This window comes from Microtus ochrogaster, unplaced genomic scaffold (genome assembly GCF_000317375.1).
Source record: "Microtus ochrogaster isolate Prairie Vole_2 unplaced genomic scaffold, MicOch1.0 UNK134, whole genome shotgun sequence".
Classification (NCBI taxonomy): Eukaryota; Metazoa; Chordata; class Mammalia; order Rodentia; family Cricetidae; genus Microtus; species Microtus ochrogaster.
Genome location: NW_004949232.1, coordinates 133,331 through 144,690, shown reverse-complemented (window position 1 = coordinate 144,690; position 11,360 = coordinate 133,331). Strand labels below are relative to the sequence as shown.

The 11,360-nt window shown below is 36.9% G+C and overlaps 1 pseudogene; it reads right to left on the bottom strand.

The window, feature by feature from the left end:
- Positions 1-3,884: 3,884 nt before the first annotated feature.
- Positions 3,885-11,360, bottom strand: part of LOC106144464 — a 9,689-nt pseudogene continuing 2,213 nt past the window's right edge.

Sequence of the window (11,360 nt, the reverse complement as noted above, 5' to 3'; positions counted from 1 at the left end):
AAAAGTATTGTGTAGTCCAGTTACAATACTGATATGTGACAGTATTCCTGTGGGAACAAAGACAAACCAAGTGGAAAGCAACAAAGTCTAACTTGTTGAACCAATGGTGATTGTTTTCTTTTGGGGGGATGTCTTGTCTGTGCACCATGTGTGTTCCGAGAAGAGGGAATTGGATGCCCTGGAGTTGAAGTTACAGATCTGCCCGTGTGAGGGTGCTAGGAATTCAAAGTGTGCTGAGTCTTCTGAAAAACCAGACAGTGTTCTTAAGCACTGAGTCATTCCTAAACCCAGTGGACTAGTGAGTTTTATTGGGGTGACTTACAAAAGTGGGGTGAGGAGTTACTTACAGAAGCACAAAGAACTAAATGACAGCTGCATCATCCTGTGGGGATAATAGCTAATGAAGCTGGAAACCTGGGGATCACTGCACAGCTTGCAGGCAGCTCAGAGGAGGTTGGAAATGTCTTCTAAGCCACTCAGTCAGCTTGTCTTGTCTTGTCTTGTCTTGTCTTGTCTTGTCTTGTCTTGTCTTGTCTTGTCTTGTCTTGTCTTGTCTGGCCCAGGCAACTTGACTGGTGTCTGCTTCATGGTTGGTATGAGCATCTTTTGTGCTCAGCTTGTCTGACAGTGTCAGCAGCCCTTACCAATTATTTATGCTTGAGTCTTGCCAGTTCCCGCAACTTCCTGAAGTTATTAAGTTGTCTAATTCTTAGCTTACTTCTTTCATCAAATTCCTATACTTCTTTTGGTTTTTGGTGCTTCCTCCAAGATGAAAGCTTTTAATCTCAAAGGAAACTAATGCACAAAAACACTCGAGGGTAGAAAATCAAAAAACTTGACATCTTTTCTATGAGCATCTACCCATCATATTCATTGTTACTTTATTTAGAGCATGCATAATAAACATAGATGGCTATCACCTAACACTGAAAAAATGAAAATGTGTCTCTTGGCTTGAAATTTTTGTTTTGTGCATTCTAGAAAGACCACATGTAAAAGTCAGGGATCTAGAAATGGACCATTAGTGGATAGATCCAGGAAGTGAGGATAAATACTAGAATATAGGTGATATTAGAGAGTGAGAATCCTGGGGGAGGAATGGTTCAAACATGTAGTAGAGTAGTAGCAAAAAGAGGAAGATGCTGAAAGGTCATTATTGGCTGGTTTTTTGTGTTATATTGACACAAGCTAGAGTCATCTGAGAGGAAGGAGCCTCAGTTGAGGAAATGCCTCTATGAGATCCAGTTGTAGGGCATTTTCTCAAGTAAGTATCAATGTGGAAAGGAGTGGCTCAGAGTTGGTAGTACTATCTCTGGGCTTGTGATCCTCAGTTCTATTTAAAAAAAAAAAGCTGGCTGAGCAAGTCAAGGAAAACAAGTCAGTAAACAGCACCCATAGATGGCCTCTGCATCAGCTCCAGGTTTCTGCCTTGTTTAAATTCCTATTTTGATTTCCTTTGCTAATGAACAGCAATGCTGAAGTATAAGCTGAACAAACCCTATTCTCCCCAACTTGCTTTTTGGTCATGGTGTTTCATCACACAATAGAAACACTAATTAAGGCAAGTCAACTTAAATGAGATGTATATGAAGAAGCTACATGGGAGCTGAAATTTTGCAACCCAAGTGAAAATATAATAAGAGAAGATAGTAGAATATATGCGCTATAAAAGAATGCAGTAGTGAATATGTTCTCATGTTTAATTGGGGATGAGACATGAAAAAAGGAGGAAGAGAGGCAGAGTCAAAAGGAAAGATGTATTAAGAAGCTTTATGAAATCCCATTGTCTCACAAGTTAATATGAAATATAATTTTAAAAACTTTGAGCAGAGAGGTATCCCAAATGAGCTGTTCCCAGTCACGGGGCTATTAAATGCAACTCTCTGTTACAGGTACTAGTTATTTGTCTAACAATTATTGGACAATGAGGTCCCACTGTCATCCCAAACAAAAATGGTCCTTGCTAGTGGTCTTGCTTGGCCACCATAATTGCATGGTGTTGCTAAAGACACCAAACATTTTGGTGGCAAGATAAAGAGAGTAATCTTGAACTGACTAGAAAACTCTCCCACCTGGCTAGCTTTTGTAGTACTGTAAAGTCCTGTACAGGCTGTTTGCAGAGAAATGATGTCAATAGTCTTACTTACTCCTGGGCTGTGCATCTTATAGTACCAATCTACTAGCCAATATGTGTGTACAGTTGCAATACTGGCAGGACTGCTCATTGATATAACCAACCACTCTCCTGAATTTGAAGCCTGAACCATTGAGAGGAATCCTTGCTGTGATAAAAAAAAAAAAAAAACCTGAGGCTTGAGAAGTAAGTATAGGTCCAAGGGCAGAACCTGCTGATATTTTGTTAATGATCATGTTGTTTATCTGCCATGTAAATATTCACATTTTTAATGATCAATTTGTACTACTCTCAACCTTGTGTAAAGAAGCTATTCACTATCTCCTGCAATAGATAGTGAATAATAACAGAGAATCATAACAGTCCAGAAAGTACTAAGTACAAGCAACTGTGTAAGACTGGGCAATTACCATTTCATCATGACTGAGGTTGGGTCCAACAGTCTCATTTACCTCCATGAGGGTCTACTGGAAATTAATGGTAACTATATCATTTTATTTTAGATTATACAGTAAATACTTCCCAATTTTTCTTTAATAATTCATAATGAATTCCTTTATGCCCTCAGGGATTTCTTTTACTTATTGTTTTGGGTTTTGGAGATGGGGTTTCTCTGTGTATATCTAGCTTTCTTGGAATTTTCTCTCTGAACCAGGCTGCCTTTGAACTCACAGAAATCCACCCACTTATGTCTCTAGAGTTCTGGGTTGAATGCATGCACCACCACCCAGAGCCATTGGGTATTTCAGATCTGTATGTTAGCATCATTTGTTATCATTCACTGTCCATATCTTTATAGTTTCTCACTTTTTTGCTATTTGTAATGATTGACTGTAGTATGAAGATTTTGAAAGTGAGCAAAAGATAAGACTTTAATAAAGTCTTACCTTTCATGATAGTAAGATAATATTTATCTTTCAATATGAATTTGCTTTTATATTGGTAATTTGAGCACCATGTAAAGGATTTGTCACATTCAATGTGTTTGGTGGGTGAATGTCCAATAAGCAACACAACATGGGGATTATATACACTACACCTTTATACAATTTCTGAGAAGTATAAACTTTGTAATGCGCAGCCCATTAGAGGAAAACTAAAGGCTTTGTCACATTTTTATGTTACTACATTTGTTCTTAGCATTTTTTTCTTTGAGACAGGATCTATGTAGTACCTGTCTTGACTCACTATGTAAATTTGGATGGCATCATACTCACAGAGATCTTCTTGTTTCTGGTCTGCTAAATGCTGGGATTAAAGATGTGTACCACCTAGTCTGGTATTATTATGAATTTTTGGACGTTGGACAAGATAAATGTATTTACTACAACTTTTCCTAGGGGCTGAAGAGATAGATGACTTAGTGGTTAAGAGCACTGACTGCTCTTCCAAAGTACTGGGTTTCAATTCCCAACACACACATAACAGCACTCAAATGTTTGCAACTCCAGCTTCAGAGATTCTTATGCCTTTTCTGGCCTCCACAGGCAACAGACATAACATGTTGTGCACAGAAATACTTTCAGGCAAAGCAGCCATACACATAAAAAAATTTTCACAGTTACATTTGCAGAATTTTATATTAGTATAAATTCTATGATATTTTCTAAGATTTGAATCTTCATTAAAAGCCTTTCACAATTTCTTATATTTATGTTTCTGATGTTGCTATTTGTAATCAGAGAATACTAGATAAATGTTATGCCCCATTATTTACAATGGTATTTTTCTCATTATAAATTATCTAATATTATGTAAGAATTGAGCCATTAGTAAAAGATTTGTCACATTCCTTACAGCTGAAAGGTCTGTCTCCAATATGAACTCTCTGGTGTGTTCTAAGATATGAGGTATGGGTAAAGGACTTGTCACAGTCCATACATTTGTAAAGTTTCTCTCCAGTACGAAGTTTCTGATGTCTTTTAGATTTGAAATCTGATTAAAGGATAGGTCACAGTCATTTCATCTGTAAGGTCTCTCTCCTGTATGAACTCTTTCATGTGTTCTAAGATGTGAGTCCTGGGTAAAGCATCTGTCATATTCCCTACATTTGTAAGGCTTCTCATCAGAATCAATTCTGTAATGCCTTTAATATGTGATAACACAATAAAATAAAGGACTTATCACATTCTTTGTATTTGTGTAATTTCTCTATTGATGCTTTCTAAAGAATAAATAGTGGGGAAAGGATCTGCCACACTCATTGCATTTGTAAGGCTTCTCTCCACTGTGGAGTCTCTAATGGCTTTTCAAATGTGAAAGCTGGCAAAAGACCTTTCCACATTCTTGACAACTATAGTGTTCCTCCGAAATATGGACATTCTGATGCTTCCTCAAACAGGAATGACAGGCAAAAGATTTGTCACATTCTTTCCATTGGTATCGCTTTTCTCCACTATGCATGTTCTGATGGTTTTGAAGCGCAGACAACTGAAAGAATGACATCTCACATTCTCTGCATTTGTAAGGTTTCTTCCCAGTATAAGGTCTTATATGTGTTTTATGATTTGAGCAACGGGTAAAAAATCTGTAACAAATGTTGCACGTGTAGGGTTTGTTTCCAGTATCAAACCTCTGCTGTACACTGAAGCTTGAGGTGGTACTGAAATATTTCCCATATATCCCACACTTGGTTTCTCTCCAAAGAATTTTTTTGTTGCAGAAAACTATATGTAGAGGTGAAAGAGTCATCATATCCCCCCTGACTCTGCTCTTTCTTTGCAGTGCATAGTCTCTGGTCTTAAATAATGTTGGAACACAAATTAAAGATTTCTCGCAGTATTTAGATTTGCAATGTTCTTCTCCAGTGTGCATGCCTATCTGAGTTTGATGAGTCAATAGAGACATCCCCGTGATTACTGTATCTGTCATTATTAAGAGTTTTCTGTAGTTTTACTTGTTTTATAAAGTACAAATGTAGAGGGGTCATGAAGCTATTTGCCAAGGTCATTACATTGGCATGACTCCTTTTTAGTCTTCAAATGCTGGTGGACAGGAACACATTTGCAGTAGTTCTCTGAAAATCAGTAAAATTCAGATTAATAGAACTTGTTCCAACAATATAAATATGATAATTCACTCTCTTCCTAAGTTCTCTCTTAAGATAGGTCAACCAGCAACTATTTAGAATAGAGCTCTCAGTAGTCAACCTTAGTCCTTCAATATTATTGTATGGACTGTCAGTAAAACAGAGTGACAGCCTTCAAAAAATAAATATATAGTTGAGGAGTAATCAATTAACTTTGTAATGGAGCGCACTGATTTTATATTTAGAATACATGTCATGTTTTGAATATTTTTTTCTGTGAAATTAATGGAAAAGAGTCTAACCCAATCCCAGGTTCACAGTGTTTGTACTTACTAAGTAATATAGGCAGTGAGGAATACTGTTCAGAAGACCCAATTCCTTTAAAGATTAAAGTCTTACTTAAAAGCATCACAGGGTTTATCTCTTTTTAAAAAAATTAGCTTCTTCAAAAGTAATGAATGCAACGACAGTATCCCAGCAGACATCACAGGCTCTTGATCATTTGCGACAGAGCTGTCATGGGCAACTATTGCTTATTTCTGTCCTCCACTGTCTGAGCTCCATACACTGCTCTGTTTCGTAACTTCCCTCACAGGGTTATTCTCAGGTCCACTCTGTGTACAGACTCCTGAGACTATTTCCCTGAAAAGGGTTTTTCTCACACGGTTATTCTCAGGTCCACTCTGTGTACCGATTCCTGAGATTATTTCCCTGCAGGGGGTCTGTGTGTTCTCCAATGGGAATAAAATGAAGGATGTAATATAAAGGTGTTCATACACGGAAAGCAATTACAGAATAATCCTACATCATTCAAATTATAATTAGTAAATAGTTAGGTATTAAAGTCACCATAATTCAGATGTGATAGGCACAATGCTTCATCATTTTTTCTTCTGGACCTGATTTCCTTTTGTATTTCTGGCTGTCCTTAAACTCACTCTCTAAACAAGACTCAGCTCGAATTCAGAAATCTACCTGCTTTTGCTTACCGAGTACTGGGATCAAAGGAGTGTAACACTAAAGCCAGGCTGGCACAGCATATTCTAACAATGACAACAGCCAGGATGCATCCTGGGATCAGGACACTATGCTAAATTAAATGATCAGGAATTCTTTCACATGGAAAAGAATATCGCAAAACCATTCTCATGTCTTCTTTTCGCTTTCACTTGGAGCTTTCACTGTGGTCTTGCTCATTCACTGTTGAAGGAGGCTGTTTGTTCATTTTCTGGCTGCCCTGACTCCCAAAATAATCACACAGAAACTGTATTAATGCAATCACATCTTGGCCTATTAGCTCTAGCTTCTTATTGGCTAACTTTTACATCTTAATTTAACCCCTTTCTATTAATCTGTGTATCGCCACGTGGCTGTGGTTTGTGGCAAAGTTCTGGCTTGTCTGTTCCTGGTGGTGGCTACAATGCACTATCCCACCATGGTTGTGGCCACCCTTTCCTCTTTCCTGGGATATCTAGTCTCTAGCCACATTCTAGGACAATCTCATTTGATCTGGACAAATGACCAGGCCTACCTTACATATAATAATTCATATATTCTTTGCGGTTGTCCATGACCCATGAATAAAGAATAAAGAAGTCTGGGGCTGGATTGATAGCTCAGGGTTTAAGAGTACTGACTGCTCTTCCTGAGGACCTAGGTTTAATTTCCAGTCCAAGAGGAAATTCAGATCTACAACTTCAGATCCAGGCGATATAACACCTTCACACAGATGTACTTGCAGGCAAAATACCAATGCATATAAAATAAAACAAAAAGAATACCAAAGTCTAACACAGTACTGTGCATGACACATGAAGAGAACAAAGTAGAGGGATCTAGGAATAATTGGCCAATTGCTATTTCCTATCAGAATCTCATCATATTTAGGGAGAGTTTTCAGTTTGCATATTTCAAGTTTTTCTCACAATTAAAATGATGTCAAATTTAATTATAAACATGGAGCTTTAAGATATGGGTAGAGCAAGCAACAAAACAGGTGACCTACCATATTTCCTGGCTGCAAGACATGCTAGGGCAATGGCTGAACAGAAATTGTGGGAGTAGTCAACAAATGTCTGATTTTACTAAAGGCTCAGTCCACAAGACAGAACCCATAGCTGACACTGCTTGGGTAACCAAGGATCAGAGACCTAGGGGAAACCAAAATCTACTGGTGTATAGGGGGAAAAGTATCAATAGAATGACTCCTAATGATCTTCTACTATATTCATATATCAATGCCTTATTCAGTCATCATCATAGAAGCTTCCCCCAGCAGCAGATGGAAAAGATGCAGAGATACACAACCAGACAGTCTGGAGAGAGAGAGTCTACATGAGATGTCTTCATCAAATCCTTCCCCTGAGAGATGAGGGAACCATTCAGAAGAGGAAGTAAAAGGAGTTTAAGAGCCAGAGGGGATGGAGGACAACAGAAGAGCAAGGCCCTCTGAACCAACTAGCTAAGTGCAAGTGAATTCACAGAGACAGCAGCAGCAGACCTACATGGGTATGCACCAGACCCTCTGCATATGTATTATAGCTTTAAGTCTTATCGTGGGACTCCTAAGTGTGAAAATTTGAATGGATCTCTGATGCTTGTACCTGTTCCTAGTATTCTTTTCCTTCTCTTGAGTTACTTTGTCCAAATTCAACATGATGGTTTTTGCATTATCTTATTGATGTGGGGTGTCCTTTTGTATATGTGTTGCACAAGATTAAGACAGACATAGTTTTCCTTAGGTATGATAAAAATAAATTAGATATGAAATGTTCCAGATACAAATAATAGACTATTATAAATGTAATTCTTGCTTAATACATGTTTTGTTATATGTAATTTTACTATATAACATTAAAACATTTCTTTTTAATTAGACAAAAAAGGGGAGATGATGTGGGGTACCCGTCTTTATATGCGTTGTTTTTATTGGTTAATGAATAAAGCTGTTTGGGCTAATGGCTTATCAGAGTAAATCCAGGCAATAAATCAGAACAGAGATAGAGAGTAGGCAGAGTCAGGGAAACACCATAGCTGCTGAAGGAGAAAGATGCTGGAAAACCTTACTGGTCTGGGCAGCCAGAAAAAAACAGTCTTTACCTACATCTTATTACATTTACTTTGTGATGCCTGTTTGTTATCTCTAAGAAACTTGTTCTTTTCTAATGAGAGAAAGAAATGGAGTGGATTTTGAGGGGAAAGGATATGGGGAGGAACTGGGAGGAGTAGAGGGAGGGAAAAGTACAACCAGGATATACTGTATGAGAAAAGAATTTGTTTTCAATGTGAAGAAATAAAAGAAAAAAAGATATGGTGGAAATTTTATACATTGCTGAGTTTCTGAATTCATATTGTAACCAAAATGAAGAATGTAGGACACCTATAAAATTTTAAAAATGTAGAGAAAAACCACATTCCATAAAAAAGTTCCTACTACCAAGCATTTCCTAGTCTCCTGTTCTTTCCAAGACAGATTAACAGAGAACTCACAACCTGTGCAGTCAATACATACAAAGGATAAGTTCTAGAATCAAAATACATTCACCCACAGAGATCAGATTATTGTAATTCTCCAACATCACATCAATGTACAAAGTCCTCTGAGCTGAGTCCAGGCATTCCTACTTTTTTTTGAGAAGTTCACAGTCACATCCCTGAATGTTAACAGACCCTGAAATAAAAACATACATTTTGACCAAGTAGTATAAGGAAGAGTGTTTTCCTGGATATAAGGAGACATATGGATATCAGGGATACAGATATGAATGAAGACAAGTAATCAAAAAGATTATTTCTAATGTAGTCACACATTATTATAAATTTTCTAAATCTGTAAAAACAGCATGACACAATAGTGTCACAAGCATATACATGAAAAAGACATAAATTTAAGGTCTAGATACAGTTATTGATCTACTAAGGATGCTGTGTTCATATCCCACAGGACAACAGGATACGTGCACCAGAAGGAAAATTCATGATGAGGAAATATGATTTTAAATTCTGCACCTGTAAATCATGCTAAAGACTGATACTGAATCAGTTCTGTGTGTATTGGGGCCTTACATGACTCTATTATAATAGGCTCAGTTGGGATGTTTAAACTTTAGGTCGAATGATACAACATTAAAGGAAGAAGGGGGTAGCTATAAAAGCAAAATTCATGACTTGCATTATAGGCAAAGAGTTTTGTTTTTTCCACAGTAAGAAGAAGTGTAACAACATTGAAAACTGGTTATTTTAACATTAACATAAAATCATGTAGTTTGTAGAGTTAATTTTATAAGAATATTTGAGTCACTACCAAACAGATTTAAAATCCACACTAGCTATATTTGGTGCAATCTAAAATTGTCCTAACAATAGGCATAAGGCAATGCAGAAAAATAACAATTTTAGAAGTTTTGAAAAAAATTTCATTTCCACAGAGTTATAAAAATTGAGGGAAGTCCAAAACAAATTAAATAATATTGAAATTACAACTAAGCATATACACATAAGTATCATAACTTGGATGCATTCATGTTATTAAATGAATATATTAAATTGTGTGAGAATTATAGTATCTTCCACTGCTTTTCAAATATAATAGATCACAGAAGAATGGCTCAGGAGAAGCTATGACCTATTGAGTCTGAATTTTGTAGTTTTCAATGTGTCCCTTTTTAATACTTATGCTGTATTATTGTCTAACAGATTTTAGGTTAGTAGTGTTCATAATTCTTTTAGTTCTCTGAAAATGGAAAATGGTGACATATTTGTCTGAGTCAGGATAGCAATGCAAACCTGCAGGCCAAGAGTCCATTTCCCAAATCTCCATTTTAAAACACTACAACTTCTGGGTAGGGAAATAGGGCCATGACTCTCCCAGAAACTGACTAGAACAAAGCAATCATGAAAACTGCTCTTTCTGCATCAAATGTGATGGGTTATGCACATCAATCAGTTAATACCCCAAGACACTTTTACTTATGCTTCCCACTTAATACTACATAATGAGTCTCTGCTAGAAAGGGCTGCACCAAGGGATCCTGTTTGAGGGGTTGAGGGGGTGGGGGTGAGGAGGAGAAATAAAAAATACTGATCTCTCTGGTTTGGGAAGTTACCATTGAACATCCTAACCAAGTTAGTGGTGTGAGTAGCAATAATCCTGAGAGAATCAGATATCAGGTATCAACAAACAAACACATCATCACTGTTGTGACATTAAACACCAAGGTGAAATATGAGCAGATTACAGTCTGAATCTACACTCAAAAACATCATTTTCATGGTACAATCAAGTCACAAGTGCCAGCCATGTTCTGCCCCTTATAGTGTACTTATAATATAAGGAACACAGTATCAAGGATAAGTCTTTTATAATTCCACACATATCTAAGATGCTGTGGCAACTGGCCTATATATTTCAACATACATTTTTTTTAAACCTTGATTCAACAAAATGGGATTTTCCCACAAAAAAAGCTGACATGGCACAGTCATGTCATGCAATAATATGTAAGGATGTAAGGATGTAGTTCATAGAGTACAGCAGTTGGGCAGCACTATAAAATTTTTGTTTAAATGTTAGAGTGGAAATATTTTCAAAATTACAGGTGATAAGTTCATGTGTGCTATTTAGCCTCAAAAAATGGGGGTAGGGAGGCAGATATTGGAAAAGTACTACAGAAATTATGGGACGATATTTTATAACTGTTTTCATAAAGACAGCCGTCATGGTCATAAAAGTTGACAGGAAGATAACAGAATAGACAACCCAGAGAGAAAAACCAGAAAGATATTCTTACTTAATATTTAATAAAGGAGGAGAAAGACAGATTAGAAAAATATGGCCTTTTCAAAAATGGTGCTGGCAAAATTGAATCCAGCAGGAAAGTGAAATTAGATTATTACCTTTAATCTTGTACAAAAATCCATTAAGATGAAACAAAACCTTATTTAAAACCAGAAAGAGAGAATCCTAGAAAACATAGGGAATACCCATGAGGACATTAGGATGTACAGGACTTATTGATTAAATGAACACTAACAGCAGAGGAACTGACTCAAGTATCAACAGATGGGCCAACATGAAAACAAAAATTTCTGTACATCAACAGAAACAATAGCAGAGGGCTGGAGAGATGGCTCAGTGGTTAAGAGCATTGCCTGCTCTTCCAAAGGTCCTGAGTGCAATTCCCGGCAACCACATGGTGG